The 17,862-nt window shown below is 41.3% G+C and overlaps 1 long non-coding RNA gene across 1 annotated transcript in view; it reads left to right on the forward strand.

Annotated features, from left to right (window-relative positions):
- LOC128907161 (uncharacterized) overlaps positions 1-17,050 on the forward strand; it is a 40,409-nt gene extending 23,359 nt beyond the window's left edge. Inside the window, exons 5-6 of the long non-coding RNA XR_008465490.1 lie at positions 15,189-15,346; positions 16,286-17,050. This is a non-coding gene — a long non-coding RNA (uncharacterized LOC128907161). The remainder of the gene's footprint in view (positions 1-15,188; positions 15,347-16,285) is intronic.
- The last annotated feature ends 812 nt before the right edge of the window (positions 17,051-17,862 follow it).

Genomic DNA, 17,862 nt, shown 5'->3' on the forward strand with positions numbered 1-17,862 from the left:
TGAAAGATGTCTCTCTGTGAAGGGCATGCAGTGGTCCTTTCAAAGCCACCTTTCACTCAGTGCTCTGTGAGAAAAATAGCAGTTCCATTTTCCTACATAGCAGGAAATAGAGGACTTTCCCCCATTGCTCAGCTTTAAGTCTAAATCAGAGTTCTACCAATTCTGTTTTGGGTTTGGTATTTTGAATGTTTTAATGAGGAACATTTGGGGATGACAATTATCTGCAAGGTCTACAGAGGAGTGGAAAGATACCAGGTAGCTGTGTACATCATGATAATCTCCGTTGATTCCAGCATACAAAAAGACACGTCCTCCACCTTTGATGAAGAGTCAGTATGATATGGAAGACTCTTGAATTAACTTTTGGGACGGTTTGTGTTGAGACACATAGGCTCGAGCTACATAAAATTAATGCTTTTGGGTGAAGCTAACTAAAATTACATATTTTTTAAATTTTTGTCTGTGGAGAGTAGCTTGCTCCCCAGAACTGGAAATGGCTTTCTTAGCCATGGACATGTTCTTTATTCAGTGGTTAAGGCACTTGCAATAAGGTAGTGTGAATCCTGGGTTTAAGTCCTTCCTGCTAGCACTAGTTCTCCACTGCATGTAGGAATATCACTGGATGAACTCTGCTTGCTCTCTTGGAAGTTGGACTCCAAGGAGGCTTTTAGATCTAAGTACATTAATCACTAGGCTGTATACCTTGCTAGAAATATTACATTATGTATTGTATGCATTGTATATCTTCCTGCTTATGTTTCTGCCTACTCAAGTGTATAAGTATGCATGAGCTATGTTCCTGCTGTCTTGGGTTTTTTTATTCTGTGATTTCATCAGTGTTCTCTTTGCTGAATAATGGCACAACTTCAACAGGGAATGGAACGCAGTGCAGGATCCTTCCTGCAGCACTCTACCAGGAAGGAACTGAATTCAGGTTTCCTGCTTTCTGGACCCTTCCTACTTTTGCCATGTTTTGAAAGAAAAGAGTGACTCCTGCCTAGTATTTGAAAAATTACGCATGTGCTTAGGAGATGGTTCTGAGCTGTGGATCCCTGGTACTACTGCATTCCTGTGGCCCCCAATCAAGGGTCCAACTCCAGAAAAAGAGGGACTTTCGTAAAAATGTACCCTGATGGAGTCCTACTGATGAGCTATAGGCAATTGTATTTAACTTTAAACAACCTTTCTAAACATTTAGCTGTCTGCATAGAGATTATAAATTTAAAATGTGGGTTCCCGTTTCCAGAACCTGCTATCAAATGTTTAGGTTCTAGTCTTCTTTAACAGGTCTAGCCCATGGGCCTTAAACCAACGCGTGAAAGTCCATGAACTTTTCAGATAACGGGTCTCTTTTCCTGTTCACTAAATCCAGTGAGTCAGTAAAATTAGGAAGCACATTTACATGAAGTATGACTCACTTCTGTAATTAAAAAATTGGCAAAAATAATAGAGGACGTGTCTTCTTCTAGCATTCATTTTGCAAATTGTAGTCAAGTGCTGCCAAAATTTCTGTTATTACTGTTGGTTATTTAGTCCCATTAGCAATATTTCTTTTGGTCTACCGGATCCTAAGGGTTTATTTTTCTAGTCACATGGGAATGATGTGTTCAGGTAACTCCATTTCTTATGAACTGGAATAAAGGGCCTAAGCCAGCTGTGGATTCCACTACATTTTGTTTGGAGCTGTAGTGATTGTGGCCAGCTGGATGAGGGAGGTGATTCTGCCCCTCTGCTCCTCTCGCGTGAGACCCCACCTGGAGTACTGCATGCAGCTCTGGGGCCCTCAACACAGGAAAAACGTGGACCTGTTGGAATGAGTCCAGAGGAGGGCCACAAAAATGATCAGAGGTCTGGAGCGCTTCTGCTGTGAAGGCGGCTGAGAGAGTTGGGGTTATTCAGCCTGGAGAAGAGAAGGCTCCAGGGAGACCTTGTAGCCTTTCAATACTTAAAGGAAGCTGTAGTGGCAGGAGGAGAGGTAATGGTTTTAAACTGAAAGAAGGGAGATTGGACATAAGGAAGAAATTTTTCATTATGAGGGTGGTGAGGCAGTGGAACAGGTTGCCCAGAGAAGTTGTGGATGCCCCGTCCCTGGAAGTGTTCAAGACCAGGCTGGATGGAGCTTTGAGCAACCTGCTCTAGTGGGAGGTGTCCCTGCCCATGGCAGGGGGGTTGGAACTAGATGATCTTGGAAGGTCCTTTCCAACCCAAAGCATTCTGTGATTTAGCACTTTCCCAGCAGAACTGCCTGCATGCAGTTCTCTCATAGCCAGAAGAAAACAGGTATCTTTAAAATTCAAGTTATGTACGTTTTTTAACGAAAAATTCCAATTATGGATGTGTCTTTGTAACTCAGACCTCTCTGTGTCTCCTCAGTATTGGCTTTAGAATAGCCTCTGACAATTGTATTAATAGAGTGCTACGATTTGTCTCATCTTTACTGGACTTTGTCCAGGGCTTCACTCTGTGTTTTTCTTTCATAATTCAAGTGATGGAATGCTAGACAAACCTGAAGCTAAGAAAGAGATAATGAAAGAAAACCAACAGAAGCGACTTGTTACTCTGCTGCTTGCTTGCACACACAGATGATACCTACATACTTAATACACCTCATTTAGATGAAGATACCCAGATGAAGCGAAATACAGCTTGCAAGACATATGAAGTAATCCTTAGTTTTCACACAGCATTAGTGAGGTTTCTGCAGAAGTAGAGGCTTCCAGTTTGTGGAAGAAGAAAAGGAGAAATTCAGGCCAAGATCAACAAAAAAGGATCAGAGGTCTGGAAAACACAACCTACAAGGAAAGACTGAACAAACAAGGGTTATTTAGATGAAAGAAGAGAGGATTATCAGGGGAAAAAGATAGGGAAAAGAGTGTCAAACTTCAAATAGGTAAAGGTCTTCAGTGAAGATCAAGGAAATAATTTGTTCTCTATGATATATGTACGCAACGAGATGTGAGGGCTTAAATTGCATCAGAAAATTCAGGTTATGCACCATGGAAGTTTTCTAACGGTATGAACAGTAAAGGGATGAAAAAGCTGCCTGCAGAAGGTCATGGCATCTCTGTCTTTGAAGAACTTTAACAACAGGTTAGAGAGATGTCTACCAGGAATAACCCAGGTACAGGTGATCCTGCTTTGGTATATGATGGTGGAATAGAGGAGCTAAAGGTCTTTTGTAGTTGTTGTGATTCTCTGAGACTAGTAGCAGTAATAATGTATTTTCTTCATTTTTGTAGACTTCAGTTGTGCTTTCCAGACAGTCCCTGATGCTAAAAGCACAAAATTCTCTAAAGGGTAAGAACAGATTTTTACGGTACTGGCAAAAAATTAAACTTGATGGAGTAATTGCTAAGGAACCAGGAGAGAAACTCAGCAAGCTGAGTGACATGGGCATTGAGATAACTGTGTTTCTTTTGGAGTGAAGGAAGTCAAAGAATAACTCCAACCTTTGGCTGCAGGGGAAAGTGGCTGGATACAGGAAAGGCAGCTGTCCCGAATGGAGAAGAGCAAGTGTCCAATTGAAAAGGGACTTGTTGAAAGGAGGTTAGAGTGAAGAGTGAGTCATTCACTGGGTACTGGCTATTTGCTTTGGGTTCCGATCTTAGGAAGCTGCAAGTGCTCTTGGAAATAAATGTAGGTATCAGGATTCCCGCATACCAGTACCACAGAATGGTAACATGCTAGCACTGAGAAAAAACAGTGGCCCGAAGGAAGCATGAGTGAAAAATGGTTTTGTACAAAAGATGTTGATTTCAGCTGACGAGAAACTTAACAATTAAAAGCTAACTTTTAATTGCACTGCTGTGAACTTTCTTTTAATGAATGAATGTCATGTTTATGTATCGGAAGCCCAGAAGGAAAAGCAGCAGCAGCAGCACCAATGTTCCCAGAGGAGGGAGGGCTTCTGGCGCAGTTTCAGGTGACCGCCGAGATCCATAGTGGGGTTGGAAACCCTGCCACACTGGCTTGTTATCAGCACACTCCTGCCTGACACAGAGGCAAGGTAGGTCAGACAGATGAGGAATGGTCTTGTACAATAGTGACAGGCAGGGACTCTAGAACCAGTGTGCCCTCTGGTACCAGAAGAAACTCAGTGGGAGCACTGGTGCCCACTGTGAATGGAGACTTCTCCCCACCCCAGATCAGCACTGAACCTACCTTCAAGATGAAGAATGGCGGTATGCCATACAGCTCTGTGGGGCAGTAAAAACAACAATAACAGTAATCAGTGGAGTGGAGCTCTAAGTAGCTCGGAAGTGACAAACTAGTTTTCCTGTTTGCTAAAACATAGAAAACTTGGTTCAGTTTGTGAGCTTTGCTAAAAGCAAATGATACAAAAGCTGTTGCTAAAATGCCAGCAGAGTCTTCAAGCAGTTCTTAGCTCATTATCCATATGCTCACCCTTACTGGCAATAACTTTACTCATGGCGGAAAACATTGCTTTATTTTCATGGTGGGAGTTCTGCATAGGCTCAAAGTAACACATTTTAATTTTTCGGGATGTCTTGGGAGGACACTGTCACTGATTTCGTAACATCTAGGAGCCATCCCTAAAGATGGTTTGAGCCTGTTTCATGGAAATCCATAGCATGCACAAATTTCGGGGAAAGTGAAGGTACTTTAAAGGTTGGAAAACCAGATTCAGGTACCAGATGGTTACGAAAATCTATATATAGTATAGAGGGCAGAAGGAACTTCCTACCATTAGGAATGATGCTGCTATCATATCTGAAATGTCCTTTGACATGTGTAGGTGATACACTAAGAGTCAAATTTCCAACCAGTGCCAAAGCTGGTGCTCAGCATTTAATCTATTGGTATTAAGTATAGCAATTGATGGAGCATTTCCAATTTCTAGGGAGGCTTATTTAACATTGTCGAAGTTATTCTGAAATAAGTTGAGAGATCTGTGACAGCTGGTCAAATTTATCCTATGTGTACTTCACTGAAATGAATCTTGCCCAGATAGCATTTTCAATTTCTCTTGAAGTGTGACCACAATGCACAAGCTGGAAGAGAGAAAAAAGTCAAGATGTCAATCAGTTTCTAATATTACAGTGAATAGGTCTGACCTGTGACATACCACTATAAAAGTAGAAGGCATGATACTTTTCCTAAAAGAAATCTAGGAATCTTGTCAAAATTAGCTGTAATGGCTTGATTTATTACTACACAGTAGGAAAGTTTGTTTAATCGAATCACGCTTTGTTGTTCTTTTTCTGTTGATAAGACATGTATTTCACCTTGTGCTGCATAGTGGAAAATCGTCTTTAGAGTCACCAAGCATTTTTTTTTTCTTAACGTGATTTGATAATTACAGGCTGAGGCCATGTAGTTTTAGACAGGATGTACCTTTAAAGGATGAATTTTTCAGGACTCTGAGAGCTCTAATAGGCTTTAATGGCCCTGACCAGCCTTACCTGGAGTCTCTGCCTCCACCACTCCTGCGGGCTCCATTTCAGCTCAGGTCTGGGCTTCCAGTTCTGGCCCCAGATGTGCAGTGGATGGGCCTGTGCCCAGCCATCTCTCTGGTCCTGCCTCCTGGAAGGATCTTGGACCTTTGCTACAGCCTTGTCTCCTGTACTGTCTTTGTCCTTAATCTTCTGATGGTCCCTGGATGGACCATGAACTTGATTCTTGTCCTCACTGTGTCTGGGACTGCCCTTGCACCCTGTTACCAGCACTGCTGCACAGGTCAGTGAGGGCACGGGTGGACGGACAGTCACCCTCGGCTCCCAGCTTGCCTTCCCTTAGGGAATGGCCCCATCTCTTGCTGCTCCCTGACCATAAATTTCTCTGCCTGTAAGACCTGAGTTTGGTCTTCAGTCCTGTCCTAGTTAATTTTAAGGGCCTCTGCTGTTACTTCAGCCATTTTGCATAGTAGCTCAGTTAACATTAAGTTATAATTATGACTGACTTGTAGAGTTTTAGTATCTATCAAGGCCTAGCACTTTTTTCCTGAGCCACATGCAGGATCTTGCCTCTGAAGTTCTGCTCCCTCTGCTTGCATTGACATTCATGCTCTACTATAGTAGTTGCTTTGCAAGTAAATGGACAAATAACTGTTAGACATGTGTGCCTATTTTCTTGGTAAATACTTAGAATCGGAGACTCATGGAAAAACACAGTTTGAAAAGGACATTCAAAGGTTATCTAGTTCAGACTCCTGCTGAAAGCAGACCTGTTTTTGAAGGTAGATGGGGTTTGTTCAGGGCAGTGTTTAGCTGAATTCTGAGTATCTCCAAGGATGGAGATTACACAATTTCTCTGGGCAACCTGCTCAAGTTAGAATCATAGAATCATGGAATCATTTAGGTTGGAAAACACCCTTGGGATCGTCGAGTCCAACCATCAACCCCACTCTACAAAGTTCTCCCCTACACCATATCCCCTAACACCACATCTAAACGAGTCTTAAACACATCCAGGGATGGTGACTCCACCACCTCCCTGGGCAGCCTATTCCAGTGTCTGACCACTCTTTCCGTGAAGAATTTTTTCCTAATGTCCAGTCTAAATCTACCCTGTTGCAGCTTGAACCCATTCCCTCTTGTTCTATTGCTAATTACCTGTGAGAAGAGACCAGCACCAACCTCTCTACAATGTCCTTTCAAGTAGTTGTAGACAGTGGTGAGGTCTCCCCTCTTCCTCAAACTAAGCAGTCCCAGCTCCTTCAATTGCTCCTCATAAGATTTATTCTCCAGGCCCTTCACCAGCTTCGTTGCCCTCCTCTGCACTCACTTCAGCACCTCGATATCTCTCTCATATTGAGGTACCCAAAACTGGACACAATACTCAAGGTGTGGCCTCACCAGTGCTGAGTACAGGGGGACAATCACCTCCCTCCTTCTGCTGGTCACACTATTTCTAATACAAGCCAGGATGCCATTGTCTTTCTTGGCCACCTGGGCACGCTGCTGGCTCATGTTCAGCCGCCTGTCAATTAGAACCCCCAGGTCCTTTTCTGCCAGGCAGCTCTCCAGCCACACTTCCCCAAGCCTGTGGCGATGCATGGGGTTGTTGTGGCCCAAGTGCAGGACCCAGCACTTGGCCTTGTTGAAGCTCATACCATTAGCATTGGCCCATCGGTCCAATCTATCCAAGTCTCTCTGTAGAGCCTCCCTGTCCTCATGCAGACCAACACTCCTGCTTAGCTTTGTGTCATCTGCAAACTTGCTGATGATACACTCTATGTCCTTATCAAGGTCATCAATAAAGATGTTAAACAGAAATGATCCCAACACTGAGCCCTGAGGGACACCACTTGTGACCGGCCACCAGCTGGATTTAACTCCATTGACCACCACTCTTTGGGACCACCCATCCAGCCAGTGCTTGATCCAGCAGATCGTATGCTCATCCAGGCCATGAGCCGCCAGTTTTTCCATGAGAATTCTATGGGGAACAGTGTCAAATGCTTTTTGAAAGTCTGGGTAGACAATATCCACAGCCTTTCCCTCGTCCAATAATCGGGTCATCTTGTCATAGAAGGAGATCAGGTTCATCAGGCAGGACCTGCCTTTCCTAAACCCATGCTGACTAGGCCTGATCCCCTGGTCGTCCATTATATGACTTGTAATGGCACTCAAGATGATCTGCTCCATGACCTTCCCTGCTACCGAGGTCAGACTGACAGGTCTATAGTTTCCTGGATCCTCCATTCTGCCTTTTTTGTAGATGGGTGCTACATTTGCTACCCTCCAGTCCATTGGGACCTCCCCAGTTAGCCATGAGTTACCCTCACTGTGGATTTTTTTTCCTCATCTGTGGTAGGAATTTCCCTTATTGCAGCTTGGATCCTTTCTTGTTCTTTCACTGTGCAACTCTGAGAAGAGTCTAGCTCCATTTTCTCTATAAACTCCCTTTCAGAAATGGAAGACTGTTACTAGGTCCCCGCTGCAGCCTTCTCTTCTCCCAGCTAAACAAATGTAATTTCTTCAGCATCTCTTTGTACATTAAATGCTCCAGATCTTTAATCGTTGCAGTAACCTGCTCTTGGACATACTCCGCTTTGTCCTTGTCACTGTTGCGCTGGGGGCCAGAAGTGGAACCACAGCATTCCAGATGCAGATGCACAAGTGCTGAGTGCAGGAGAATAACCGCTTCCCTTGACCTGCTGACTATACTTTTGCTTACAGAGTCCAGTATGTGACTGTATTTCATTTATATATGTAGCAGAAGGCTGAGCACGGCCACGGTTAAGCTCAGAGCACTGCAAAGTATCTCAGTGTTTCCCCTTTCTGACTGAGCCAGGGGATTGCACTGAACAAGGGTAATGGATCTAATTTGTGTGTAGGTGAGGTTGCAACTTGCTGTCCTATCCATCCATCTGCCATTTCTTTTTTGTTTAAGAAATCAGGAGTATATAAGCCAGCCTCTGCTTATTACTTTGAAACTCTGCCCTTCTCATTCATCATTCAGCAGAATGTGCAAATGATGGCCATTCCATGTACTTGCAAGATCAATGGATTATCATCTTGCTGTGAAAAACCCTACAAATTGCTAGGGATTTTAATGACAAGTGTTTAGTAACAATTTCCTCTGACTCCAATGAGAGCAGTTTACATAAGACAGTGGTGAGGGTCTGGCCAATATCAGTGGGAACATTCAGGTTGTTGCACTGCCAGATATGTCAGGATCTTGTGAGCAGGAAAGTACTTGGTCCAAAGTATCCCAGAGCTTTAGCCTCCATGCTCGGCATACTGCCAAGGCCATCATTTTGAAAAGCCGTATAGGAGCAGAGTGGCTTTGGAGAATTTTAGGGCAGAATTCGGTTTTGTTTTGGATGCGTTTGGCTGGAGATGGTTACCTGTAAAAGAGGTATGGAGAGAAAAGAATTCCTATGGTGGCTGTATAAGTGCTAATGTATTAGCACAAGTGCTGCAGTGCAATGAGAGTCTGTCCTTTCGGTATGCTGATTTGAGAGGAAGGGAAAATGAGTACACATGAATTTCATTCAGTTACAGTCTGCCATTACAGAGGTCACTGATTCCATTGTATGCAATATTCAGCTGCAAAGCAGAGAAGATGTGTGCATGGTGCTGAACTGTATTTACAATTTTCATGCTATTACTGGACAAAAACTTGAAAAATGCTAAGCATCTATAAACTCCCAGGAGAGAGACAGCAGCTGAGGGAAATACTCTTCCTCTTCACCTGAAGAGAACTTAACACTTCTCTGTATTTACTTCTCAAACGCACAGTGAATGTGTGTTTCCTTTTCAGTACTTAAGTTGGCCTTTATTGAAGTACTTGGCTGTTGTTCAGTAAAATTTATGACATTACTGAAGGTGTGAAGCCAGAAATATTTGTGCCAGTATAACAACATAAGTGTGGTTCTGTCCTTCATACAACCCGGTGCACTGCAGCACGGGGAACTGAAATGGCTCCTTCAAGACAGTACAATGGAGAGAGATGCTCAGTGCAGTGACACATGCTTTTCATTGGAACTGCCTCTCTCTGCAGGCTGTCAAGGGTCTACACAACAAAAAGTAAGAATGTGGAGTCTCTTATCACTGCCCCAGGGATCAAGAGTGCTTCAGAGCCCTGAACAAAGAAAAATCCATCAGAAAGCTGCTCATTTGGCAAGCAGAATGATAAATCTGTGTCGCATTGGAAGTAGGATTCAAAGGAACCTCATTATTTCTTTATTTATTACTATTTTTAATATAAATACCAATGAAAAATAATATTAAGGGGAAGGGTGAGTTCAGCTGAGGAGAAGAACTTTCAACTTAATTAATACTGACTTTTCTAACAGAGTTTTTTTGAGGGTTTGGGGTTTCTGAGCTAATGAAAGCAATTTTGGGGTCTGCTTCATTTTTAGCTCTAGCCTTATCTGGTTGAAGGCATGCTCAGTTCAAGTCTGAAGAAGTGCTTAAGACAGGGAGCAGTATTTATATGTTTGTACAATTTATCTCAATAATAAAAAGCAGTGGCCAGAAGATGTTACTGACGCAGTGAGTGTTCTTCACATCCTCTCACCTTCCATGCAAACATCTCAGAAACTAAGGTCATAAAAATAGTTAAATGTCACACTCAAAAAGGCATCCCAGTGGAGCAACTGTAGTGGGTGGCTTTTATACTGTATGCTTTTGTTATGCTTTGACTGTAATGCTGGCACCCAAATTGGGCGCAGTTGTCCAACTGAAGTCTTACCAAAGCAGAGTAAAACAGAAATATTACTTCCTTATGTCCTTAGAGGCATATTTCTTTTTATATATGCCACTATGGCTTTCCTCGGCTGGCATGGCACTTCTGATTTTTCACCTTAATATTGGCTTCAGTGCCAAACCCTTTTTTTGAAGGAGTATGTACTCTGTTATCCCTATACCTGTATTTTTGCAAATACTCCTGAAAAGTAATATTCTGCACTCGTACCTACTTTTTGAGACCAATTCTCCAATTTGCCAAATTGGTTTTGGATTATAGCTCTGGCATGCTATAAAATTCTTCAGCTTTATGAAGTTGGCACATCTAGGAAGCATATTCCGTCCCTTGAAGAGAGCTAGAGCCAGGAAAGACTGCGTCAAAGTTTTACTCAATATATCTCCTTATTTTGAAAGTGGACTACTGATTACTGCCCCCTTAGTAAACACTGTGTAAAGTTCAAAATAATAGTCTGTAGTATATTATAATCTCGTTTATGGTAGATTATAGGAGTGACCTTTACAATGCTGCAATTATGCAATACAGTTTTGTCTCTTAATTTTGTAAATTCTCTCCTCTTTTACTCTGCTGGCCAGATGATCCAATTACTCTTTCAGGACCCTTTATCAGTCTGCAATGTTTATTACAGAAAATTTGTAAATGTGCCAATCAGAAACTGTAGTTTATATCTTTACTTTTTTTCCTCTTGTCTGATAAGATAGGATGTATATAAAAGGCTTGGCCTAAAACCTCTGTGTTTTTAGTATTAAAATTATTAAGAAACTCAAGACAAAATTCGATATGCCAAAACCAGAGACAATGTATATTGCTCTAATACTCAGAGTATATAATATTTTTTAAAAATGTCAATAATCATGGTAGGAAATTCCTGTATCTTGATTCTTTTCATGCCAGGTATTTTGGCATGATAATAAAAATAGTTTTAAAAATACTTTGGACTCAATTTGGCTCTCAGACACATTTCTACAAACCTGGAGGAATTCCCACTTAGCTAAGAGAGTTACTGGAAATTTAACATTGCTGAAACTGTGAACTAGCACCTACTTTTACTGAAGCATGTAGGAATCTTCCCACGGATTTTGTTAGACTTTGATTTGCAACCTCCAAGTCTTAAAGATGTTCTTTTTATGTATTCAAAATATTTTCTTGTGATAGATGTCACGTATACCATCCCTGTTTTTAATGTCCAAGCAAATATTTAGCTTTAAAAAAAGACAAACTATGTCATTTTGTTGTTGCTAATACAAAGTCCTGGGTAGAGGAAGTTCCGTGTGTAGAAAAAGGTGATGTTGTCTGTTTTTATTGAATATAAATGATTCTTGAATGGAGTTGTGTAGAAATTGAACATAGGGACCAAGATCACTGAAGGAGGGCCTGCCTTGTGTAGCGTTCGACTGCCTGTACTGACATGTATGTGTGGATAAAAGCAGTCTCTCTGGCTACATCCATATTCATAAATTAAGCCACACCAGAGTATATCCCTGGGTATGGGGATTCAGTCCTCTCTGTGGTTAAATTCAAGATTTGACCCAGGCCAAGTAGTACATGTCAATTCCTGGGCACAATTTTGGAGTTAGCGCAGGCCATCCCAGATGAGAAATTTGTATGAGGACGTTGCTTTTTGCAGGGTAAGAGAGTTTGGTAATACAGGCATAGACTGGAGGTACTGATGGCCATAGAACAGTCTTGGACACATGTTTCTCAGCATGAAATACATTAAATCGCAAAGCCCTGAACACGTAGTGCTCTGCAGAAGCATTATCAACAGATGGATTCCATTGAAAATATAGCTTCCCAAAGTTAGATACATAAACTATATCTATGTTAGTAAACTATACAAGGACTGGACACAGTCCCATGGTGACACATACTCTTTAGCTCTCAGTATGTCTCTGGTGTGGGTTTGGCCTGGGTCATCTAACACTTTCCAAACAGCATTTGGGTATAGTTCAGGGAACATCACAGGCCACCCCATCGCATCCCAGCAGCTAAGATCTTATTTTGGACTAGAAGAGAAGTTCTCCATGTGGGTTTGGGGCTCGCTGTATGGTTTCGTCTCCAGACTCATTTTGTTTTCTAGCGCAAATATCTTCTTTTGTTTCAGACATGTTAATTTGTGTTTAAGTATCTAACAAGCTTGTAGCTACTTTGCAACAGAAACTGGCATTGAGCTTTAGGTCATATTAAAATACAAGGCTCATTAAACCTGTTTAATTATTGTAGTGCAGTATTTGGTGCACTTCCCCAATACACAGCAGGCTTCTGCCTCTCACCGAACAGTTTGATCACTCTTCAGGGAAGCAGCCTGACAAACCTGGGGAATGACTTCATTTTGAGCAGGTTTATCTGTATGTCTGGGATTAAATAAAATCTTCTCTGTATGTAGAAATGGAAATTATTCTAGTAAGAGAAGTACTGCATTAAAACATCACACAGAGGTGATGTAACTGCTAAAAGAAATTCATACAGTCACAGTAAGATTTGCAGAAGGACTTGGTTATCATTTCCCTGGTGCTCAGCTTTGGGGACTTGTTCTCTGCAGTCTTTATCTGGAGACAAAGTGCCTTCCACGCTGTATTTATGAGTGTTCATGTTGATAAGGAATTTACACAAAAATCTAAGTGTTTGTGGACTGCATTTTTGTTGTTTTGGCACCTTGGGAGTATTGGGTCCCGCATTCCTTTTCCATGTTCCACTGTAGCTCAAGTATTAGCCACAGATGCAACCAGGTATCAGAGGGAGGAACGGAGACGTCACCTCTCATGAGAAATACTGTGAGCACAGATTAACTCCCGGCATTTCAGCAAGCATTCCTGAACCTTATTTCTATTTTTAACTCAGTTTTGTGAGGGTGTACGCTTACCAAGGCAGGAGACATTGGGCAAGAAAGCTAATTGTGAATACAGAGATAAGAAACCTTCCCTTTATGCGTCCCTTTCTGAGGCACTGGATTAGCTACACAAGAACACTTAGCTAGAAGAATGTTGTAGATACTGATGTGAGCAGTTGCATGAAATATTTCTGCCCTCATGCTGAATTCCCTTACCTGTACTGTTACCGTTGCCATTCCTTCAAAAATGCAACAGGATTTGACCTGGCCTAGTCTGCAAAATACGTTCCAAATCTAAGGCTTCTGGAGACTTTTTCAAACCATTGCACCATTTTATAAAGGTAGAAAACTTCCGTGAGGGTCACTGCAGGTAATACACTTTCATTGTTAAAAAAAAGAGCTGTTTTCTTACCAAGCAAGCCCCTGAAGGAACAGCGTGGAAGTTCTGAACCCCTCTGGTCAACTAAATTTATTTTGGGGTGATTTTCCTGATTTAATGAAATGGAAGTGGTATATTTTGTCTTAATTCTTTTTTAACTTGCAGAAATAGTCACAGGTGGGCTGGTAGGGATTCAAAGAAAGTCTGGAGGTGTTTAATTTCCTACCTTAGGTGCTTCCTGTTGCAGACAGGTGTGGTTTGCTATCACTGGTGCATAGTTATATGTTTTAGAGAGTGTCATACAAAGCACATAGGAAACCAACCTGGCATTTGCCACCACTAAGTAATATCTACACTTGGAACAGGGAACTTAGAGGCAAGGATCATAATTTTTGTTCTGTATTTGTACAAAAAGGGCCTTGATTTATGACTGTGATGTGTGTGCCAGCACTTTAAAGGCAAATAGAATGGACTTGCCTGTTACTGTTACCAAAGGCTTACAGCTGAAGTTGAAATGATTATTTTATTGGTCACGGTCAGTGATCACACTGATTTCAGCTGTGGGAGATTAATATCCCTTTTACCCTGAAAACTTCTGTGATAATTTCCGGCTAGTGCTATTTCCACTGCAACATTGAGGCTGAGTTATGTGGCTAATAGTGATACAACCTGATGTGAGGGCAACTGCAAGGAGCAGCTGTAATATTACCAATTTTCTAAGTTACTTGTTTGTAGCATTTTATGATGGTAAGAAAGAACCATTATGATAACATGGTCACTGATCGGGAAACTGCAGCACAGTGCTACTTTCCTTGCTGAGCAGAAAAGAAAATGGGGAGTTTGGCAAAGAACAGGGAGCATATCTTTTCTGCAAGCTCGCTCTCTTATATTAATAGGATTTTTCCATTGTTTTGTTTAACACAAACCCAGTTTGCTTATTTGCTTTTAATTTCGGAGAGTATTTGGTGCATTGCAGTCACAGCACACCCCACTGAGATAACGTAGAAGGGCATTATGTTTTCATGCACAAGAAACAAATCATGCTCTTGCAGTCTGTAGCTTCTTTAATTTCAATTAAGGGAAGTGACAAGAAAGAAAAGAAAATAAAAACTCCATGAGAGAATACAGGAAGAGTGTCTATTCTATTACATATTACAGAAAGCAAAACTTGGCATGAAAAAAACCCCGGCAATTTGGAGGTGGAAACATAGATGTGTTTAAACTGTACATAAGCACCCCCATTAAAAGGAAGGGTTAGGAGTCCACAGAACTCTCAGGATGTTTCGTAGCACCATTGAACAACACTGATTTTAGGTGGGCATTCATTCAGGGATAGGATTTGGAGCAGTGAGAACATTTATCGCTAAGAATCTGCTAAAAGCTTTCAAAACAAAACAAAAAACCACTTCACTACATCTATTTTAATGGCAGATCCTTAAATGCACCAACTCAAAACTTTTGTTCACATGATTACATGACCTTAAAGAAAGCTCCTTCAGGGAAAAATTTTCAGTTATATGTCCCAAGTCTCAAAATTCGGATAGCAAATAGAAAAAAAGGCAAGAAACAAAGTACTATTTTGAAAATACTGTGATTTTAAGCTACTCACCAAAGCACTTGATCATACTTCTTATGACTTCACGTAGCTGGGAATAAACAGCTGAATCAGGATTTTATGCTTTTAAAATTTAAAGGAGATCTATAGCGTTCTTCCTAAAATTCTTACCCATGTGAAGGGTGCACTGGTCAGCAAATGTCACGTGGCAAAGGTTGCTCCCATCTGACAGTCTCTTTTGTTAACTCCAGAAGCTCTCTGCCTTGTCCAGAGTACCCTGAGCTTGTCCTGGCACCCTGCACACTGCGGAGGTGAACCAGTCACCCTGTTTGGGGCCACCGCCCCTCTGTGAATACAATCTCTGTGGCCTGTCAGCTGCTTGGATACTGCTTTGAAGAATGGGAAGACTGTAAGTGAAAGCAAAATGAACCTATTATCATGCTAAAATGTAAGACTTGACAAGTAGTGTATCTGTAGCAAGTATACAGAAGAAAACCCCAGGTGTTTCTAGCTACTGATGCTTTGCTTGGTAATGTCAAGGTGTTCTCCAGTCCATGGGACAAAGAGCTATTTACAGTCATGCACCTCTGCCACCTGGGACCCAGACGTTTTAAAGCATATACCTTCATGATTGCATTCACTAGATCAATATGTCATCTGAAATGATGCCTTTTCTTTTCGGCCCTTTGCTCTGGGGACTCCATTCAAAACGAAATGTATTCTCCTGGTTGTCTTCTAATAAGCAAATCAACAGTTTTAAGCCATGTTCCAAAGAGCTGTGGATTTCAAGATGGTTTAGGAATGCTGATGTCCCCAGGGCGTATGAGACAGAGTTATCACTTGGCCAGACAGTAAACAAAACATTCATTAGAGGCAACATCTAATGAGTAGCTTGATACTTGACAATAAACAGATCATTTACCTGTTGAGAATTAAGTGTTATTTGCAGACTGTTAAGGAGAGGTATAAACCTCGGTGCACAGCCCCTATATCACGTACATCTGAAATATGTTTTATATAAACATGGAAAGAAGAATTATGAAAGCACCTTATTACTAGTTATTGACAGAGTCTGGAAGTGATGACAATCAAGCAGGTTTGGACTGATGGTATGTTTGGGATGAGAGCCCTCCCCCAGATTTGGCGTTCGGGGAGTAGGCATACCATGGAAACATCACATAATTTGGTGAGATTCAGACACATAATATTTTTTTTCCCCTTGTCAGAGTGAATTAATTAACCACTGCCACAGGTGCCTATTTAAATTGGCTGGTAGCTGTCATCATTGTCAAGAACAAATTTGTGTTTATAAGGTTTGTTTTAGTAACACTAAAAAAAATCATTTCAGATCTGAAGATGATGATATACTAGACAGAATGGGAAAAGAGGATCAACAAATTCTGGACGTGTTCAAATCCAAAAGCTTCAACTATGTGCTTTAAAGTGTTGATTAAAAAACACCATGCCAATTTTCAATGTTACTCTGAAGCAGTAGTCTATGTACTATCTTTCTTCATTATCCTTTTTCATACCTGCCTCCTGTTGACATCCAGCTGTCTGGAATTTCTCAAGAGTTCTAAGATTTATTAAAAAAAATAACATCAGAAAGATTAAGACTTCTTTAGAAAAACCTTCCAGATTTTTAGGTAGGAGTCACGAAGTTTGCTGATTTTAATGTTTGTCCCTCATAGGTACCCCGTAGTAACTAAAAGGGGAGGAAGTTCTTCCATTCCTCATGTGTAAACCATCCTGCTTCTTCCTAAATCCATCCATTAATCCTGGCTTTGAAATAACTCAAGATTTTCTTTTAAAACATTCCTTTTGCATCAGCTTTGGTCATGATGAAGCAATGAGTTGAATTACTTGTCGGAGTGGTCCCTCAACGTGCCAAATTCCAATCTGTATTTTCTTTTTATTTGTTACAAGGAGCTCTTTACCAAAGTTACGTGACGTCCTGTAAAATTCCTCTGGGGGATGGGAAATTGCAATTTATAATTTTAGGAACTACACTTACATTTGCTAACTGGCCCTATGAGATCTCCTTGTACGTGTCTGTCAGACTTGCACGCTTCTGAAAACTTTATCCTATATTTGCTTAAAACGCAATGTGATACGTCCCTGGTGTTCTTGTTGGTACACTAAATGCTTTACTTAATTGTGTCTTTTTAATAAATTAGTACATTGGCTAATTCTGATGTTGCTGATTTCTAATTAGTAATGACAAAATCTAAAGGAAAATGAGGATGGAAACTGTATTACTCAGTGCCTCTTTTGAGCTTATTCCCCAAACATTTTAAATTGCAGTGCATTGATTCTTTTACCGTTGTCCACAGTGTTATCTTTAGGTTGACAGTTGCTTCCAAAATCGAGCGTGCCTCACCAGAACATAGTTTATCTGTTCAGCCACAGGGTTTTTGCACGACTTGGGGCAACTCTGCTGTGCACATCTGACACGAGCTGCCCCGCTGCTCCTGCATGATGTGCAGAGATGGCAGCAGCGGGAGCCCTGGCTGCAGGGTGCGGAGCTGAAGCCTCTTGCCCTGGGAGTTTTCTGCTTCACACCTTCTCTTCTGAGACTGAAATTCAAGGTCCACTTACAAATCAGTCCCAGTTATGGAATGCTGAAGTGCTAAAAGTTTTCCTTGTATCTTGTTTGTTTGGATACTCGGCTGTAAAACTATCCCTTAAGATGAAAAAGGAGAAATGTTTACTTGTGTGATACAGTAGTACGTAAAGTGCTTGAATGTGAAATGAGAGCATGCCTGCACCAGCTGTCAACAGTTATACAACCACACACCCATTTTTCCACTTATTAGACCTACATCTTACACAAATTTGAGCTGATCCTTTGATACCTTGTAAGCCTACCAGAAAATCTTGTGTACCATGCAGGTCACGTTCCAACACTTTAATTTCCAGAAACCT

The sequence above is a fragment of the Rissa tridactyla genome, chromosome 3 (genome assembly GCF_028500815.1).
Source record: "Rissa tridactyla isolate bRisTri1 chromosome 3, bRisTri1.patW.cur.20221130, whole genome shotgun sequence".
Classification (NCBI taxonomy): domain Eukaryota; kingdom Metazoa; phylum Chordata; class Aves; order Charadriiformes; family Laridae; genus Rissa; species Rissa tridactyla.